The sequence below is a fragment of the Limulus polyphemus genome, unplaced genomic scaffold, assembly GCF_000517525.1.
Source record: "Limulus polyphemus unplaced genomic scaffold, Limulus_polyphemus-2.1.2 Scaffold5298, whole genome shotgun sequence".
Lineage (NCBI taxonomy): Eukaryota > Metazoa > Arthropoda > Merostomata > Xiphosura > Limulidae > Limulus > Limulus polyphemus.
The window spans coordinates 1,878-7,237 of record NW_013670908.1 but is presented as its reverse complement, the minus strand read 5'-3'; the positions used below and the strand labels follow the sequence as shown (position 1 = coordinate 7,237).

General features: G+C 33.9%; 2 non-coding genes across 2 annotated transcripts; both read left to right on the top strand.

Moving 5' to 3' along the window:
- The first annotated feature begins 28 nt into the window (after window positions 1-28).
- Trnal-uaa lies at window positions 29-111 on the top strand. The gene has a single exon. It is a non-coding gene; the product is annotated as a tRNA-Leu (tRNA).
- Window positions 112-2,146: 2,035 nt separating this feature from the next.
- Trnal-uaa lies at window positions 2,147-2,229 on the top strand. Its single transcript has one exon. It is a non-coding gene; the product is annotated as a tRNA-Leu (tRNA).
- The last annotated feature ends 3,131 nt before the right edge of the window (window positions 2,230-5,360 follow it).

Sequence of the window (5,360 nt, the reverse complement as noted above, 5' to 3'; positions counted from 1 at the left end):
ATAAATCTAAGTTTCAAATAAATCTACCACCAGGATGGCCGAGTGGTTAAGGCGCCAGACTTAAGATCTGGTCCTCTGAAGAGGACGTGGGTTCGAACCCCACTCCTGGTATAAGTTTTGTAAAGATCCTTGAAGATATTTAAAATTGATTGTTGGTGTCACAGTACTTTAATATGAGTTCAATAACTCTATTGGTGTGAATCATTATTACACAATATGTTTAGCGTAGAAATAATTTATGTGCGGATGACTCATGTTGCAGAATCTCTCTATACGCTAAACATATTGGTGGCGGATGTGAATATGACTTTTCGATTTTAATCTCGCGGGTTCTAATCCCGTCACTGAACATGCTTGCATTTCAATTGTGGGGTCGTTCTAATGTACCGATCAATCCCACTTATCGTTAATATAGTAGCCCCAAGAGTTGGCGGTGAGTGGTGTTAACTAGTTGCCTTCCCTCTAATCTATTTGTTTGTTTCTTGTCAGCAGTTTCCTTTGAAAACTGTACAATATTAACAGATTACTAGACCCCCCACCTCGACAAAAAAGAAAGTAAATGTATGGCTAAATATCAATCCTTCAAACAAGACAGTAGAAGGTAACGAAGGTTATATTTTCACCCTTGTGTGTGTTTGTTAGCAGGATTTCTCGAAATCGACCAAATGGATTTGGACGACAATTGGTACACATTTGTACCATGAACCATCTTAGAATTACTTAGTTTGTGGAGGTTCAAAGTCAAAGGTGAAGGTCACACCAAGGTCACGAAAACCCAAAAAGTCCCTATCTGTTAACAAAGGAAACGATTTTTTACACTATTTTTGCTCTATAACTCAGTCCAAAATGATCGGATTTTGGTGAAAATATGTACAATATTATTCCTCATTGTTCTGCCAAAAATGGTCCGTGTCCATTGATAACAACAGACATACAGACATCCTCCCTAGTTTTTGAGAGTCAAGGAGATATGCGTTGTACTGAGTGCCCCATTAGTTAGGTTGTTACGACTGTTTGTAGTTAAACACAAAGCTATACAATGGGCTATCTGTGCTCTGCCCAACCGGCTAGAAGCCCCACAGTGGCACAGCGGTATGTCTGCGGACTTACAAAGCTAGAATCCGGGTTTCGATACCTCTGGTGGGCAGAGCACATATAGCCTATTGTGTAGCTTTGTGCTTAGTTACAAACAAACCCACCAGGGTATCAAAACCCGGTTTCTAGCGTTGTGAGTCCGCCGACATACCGCTGTGCCACTGGGGGTCTCTAGTTAGGAAATGTTTCAGTTGAGTTTATAGAACTAATTAAAAGAAGAATGAGGAAGTCATATTGAGGGGGTATTTCTGCATCAAAACACGTCATAAAGTAGATAAAGAGCTACAAATAATTGTCTGTTCCACAAGTGAAATATATATATATGACCTAGTTGTTCACATATTGATTTCAACAACTTTTATTGTTGTAAAGCACAAAGCTGCATAATGGGCTATCTATACTGTGCCCAATGGTTCAACTTTTAATTTTAGCGTCATAAACCATGAGCATTTACTACTGAGAAACCGAGTGGCTGATTTCATTAAGACATTAATGGGGTAGAAGATGTCTCCAATAAAATTACATCGATAAATATGTAAAAATGGGTGATTATCGACAGAAATCAATGTAATAAAGAAACAAATGGAAGCCAAAACTTAATCCAAAGGGGTTTAATTTAGTATAAAATGTGAGATTTTTAAAGGAAAAATGTCTCATAATGTGAAAAATCAAAATATATTTCTTACTTAATAGGACTTCAAAAATTGGACCAATTTCTCGGTGTGAATTTTTTGATTACGGTAGACGATTACGTGTTTTAACTATCGTTTTAATATTTGATGCACAACATACATTTGTCTTAACTTTCTTTTACAGATAAAAGTGCGTTGGTCAACTATCCCTCTATGAACTTTGAACTTTTTAGTAGTGCAGTAATTTATTTCTTCCTTAATTTAGTACTTGTTAACTGTTACTAGATCAATCGCTGTTACCGCTTCTACTAATAGTAGAAAGTGACATTTAAAGAGTCTACATCTGATTACTTCAAGAGGGACAGCAGTAAAACCATAAGTTGAAGCAGCTATGAAGCTAAAATTAAAATTACTATTATACCAGGATGGCCGAGTGGTTAAGGCGCCAGACTTAAGATCTGGTCCTCTTAAGAGGACGTGGGTTCGAACCCCACTCCTGGTATAAATTTAATCTGTACAGACAGTAATATTCTCGAAGTTTTCATACATCTTTTTAAATTGTTGTAACTTATCAAAGTGATTGAAATTTAAAGCGGTTTCACTGCTTATGTGGAAATAGAACCTATGACAAATGTGGACGAAAATCAGTTTATTTCGTCACATACATATATTGTACATTGATCTATATTTACAATTATATCCAGTGATAGTACATATAGGTGTTAAATATTTCTTTTCTTTTTCATTAGTGGTGAAATTGAAAAGAGAATCTGTGACGTAAAGCCCTAATGCGTTCTTTGATTGGCCTAAATTAATTTAGGTTACTGTATGGTGAAGTGAAACGGACTCAGAACCCCATAGGTGTTTTATCGAGACATTCGGAATTTGAAAACATTTCTATCATTACAAAAATTATATCTGGTGTGGAGTTAGAACACTCATCCTCTGACTGAGGAACATATCTTAAGTTTAGCGCTTTAACCACTCGGCCATATACTTGTGGAAGTACATCCTGAATTTCATATTCATAGTTCCTTTTGACTCATAAAGCTCCTTTTTTTAAAGCAACAAGCGCTATATACTGCAAGGTTTGAACCTCGAATTACATTGCTATAAGTTCTCAAAATTTGTTTCATTAAGGACACCCATAGTAAAATATTAAAAGTATTTGACCACTTCTGTGGTCATTATTATACTTTGTTGAAGCTTCATTTAGGATTGTTCATGACCAGTAAAAACATACGTTTCTTCTAAAACAAATTCAAACTCACTTTTCTACTATACTTTAAACTGATTCAAGTTCATGTAACGTTGCCGGCAAGAACTTCCTTATCACAAATTCATTTAGGTTAACATGGTTTCAGTTTTCACATTGAGAACCAACACGTTCTTCAACTTATTGTCCAAACTGAAGTGACCTTTCCAAAATTCACACTAAAAACTTCAACCAATCTACCATGAGTGGTGTTCGACCTAATGCACTCTTACGAGGACCACATCTTAAGTCTGGTGCCTTAACCACACGGCAACCCTGTTTAGATAAACAAACGCGTTTGGGTAATATTGATTTATAAATTTTGATCCAAAGAAAACAAAAACGAGTCCTAAAAACGTTCCCTCTCTTAACACCAGACTACAAAATCGTGTGTTAATAAACTAAAAATAGACATGTCCGTAAATATATCGAGTATTTTTTTGAGTAGTTCGAGTGATTTTCGTAGTACTTCTCTTGATCTCATAAATATAAAATTTCATTTGCATAATCTCTAAAATACCGTAAATACATTTCAAACGTTTTTTTTTCAGTAACACTTTATATTTTATCGGTTATTTTCTCTACCAATAACTCTATACAAGGTTGGTCGGTTTGACCGACCACGTAAGCACCCAAAAAACAAACAGAAAATCGAAATAAATTTAAAGTAGTAACTAAACGAAATAACACCATACTAGTAAATAGAACTGTTGGATACTTCTAGAAGAACCGCTCATTACTATACTTGACAACTAAATATTTAGAAGAATCGAAAAGTGCTAGACTTTGTAACTGTACAAACCTGGTGGACTACAAGAACGGTACCGTACTAGTCTTTTAAACTGTACGTATAGTAAACTAGAGTAAGAATACAATGCTAGACTTGTTAATGGGCGATTTAATTAACTAGAAAAACAGTATAATATTAGAAATTTAAAATGGACATTTAATGAAATAGGAAAAACATACGATGTTAAACTTCGTAACTAGACATTTGGTAAACTACAAGAACAATGCACGTTTCTCGACTTGGTAAGAGGACACATAGTAAACTAAAAGAAAAGTAATGTATTACATTTGTGAAAGTGGTTCAACTAGAAATATTTCAAATATTTGTTGAGGCAGGATGTGTCTCGGTCGTTATCGTTACGTACATTCAGTTGTTATAACTATGAAGTTTAATGTCTATATTTAACAAATAATATAAGAGACTGTTTGACCTTCTTCCGGTCCTTTGCATCCATTTGTCTTATTAAATGTATTTCAGGTTAAATATTCTCAATGCTAGCATGTTTTCAGTATTCATGCTAATAACACAGTATTCGTCGTAAGTCAATATGACGTCACAAGTCAATATTCATTTCAGAAGTTGTAATTGTCGTCTTTTCTAGAATAAAGTTAAGTGAATATCGATAAAAACCTTTGAATGTTTTTAACACAGTGAAATAGTAAAATAAATACAATACTAGGGTACTCTCGTCTTACTGACAAATTGTGACACTGTGATTTTAAGTTGCTTAGATTCAGTCATATGAGAATAAAATTAAACACGTCCATTCCCTTAACATATTTCAACATATTAAATGTATATGACACATTGTTAAAACTGAACATCTTAGCCTAACGTACTCGTCACGTACAATAGTAAAACATTATACCCGTATAACCATGCAATATCATATTTAAAGGTGAGAAACAAACCCACGATTAAGAAGGTAATAATGATGATAACGTACAGTAAACAACTAATGTATATATATGTGCTGTGTTAGGAACAAGACCAGAAAACTAGTTTCGACACTTTAAGGTGTTCTATTTACTCCTGCATATTTTAATTTTAACTAATACTAACATATTCTAAAGTTTTATATGTCTTCATAATTCCCCACATCATACCACTTCTTAATTATAATAATAATAATACATAAATACGGTAGGGAAAGCATTTCCTTTGATGTTTAACGTATTTCTTGTATTTCACCTACGTAGTGAAGCGACGATCAAAACGCTTTTGGTTTGATATGAACGTATAAACATATAGAAGTAAATTTATAAAATATAAGTTATAGTCTTAGATTTCTTGCTTTAAATGTAAGAATTTGTTAAATTGTATTCTAGACAATATATTCAATACTAACCTTTGACCTAGATGATGATAGGTATAGAACTGTAGAGTACGAAGAAAAATTTAAGTAACATTTATAGTTTGTTTGTTTATTGAATTTTACACAAACGTATTCATGGCTATCCACGACAGTCCATAATTTTACAGTGATAGTGAAAAGGGAAGACAGCTAACTAACACAACCCAATGTTATCTCTTCCATTTCACGAATTGAATAGTGGAATTTTACCGTCACTCTTAAGCTGTATCCACG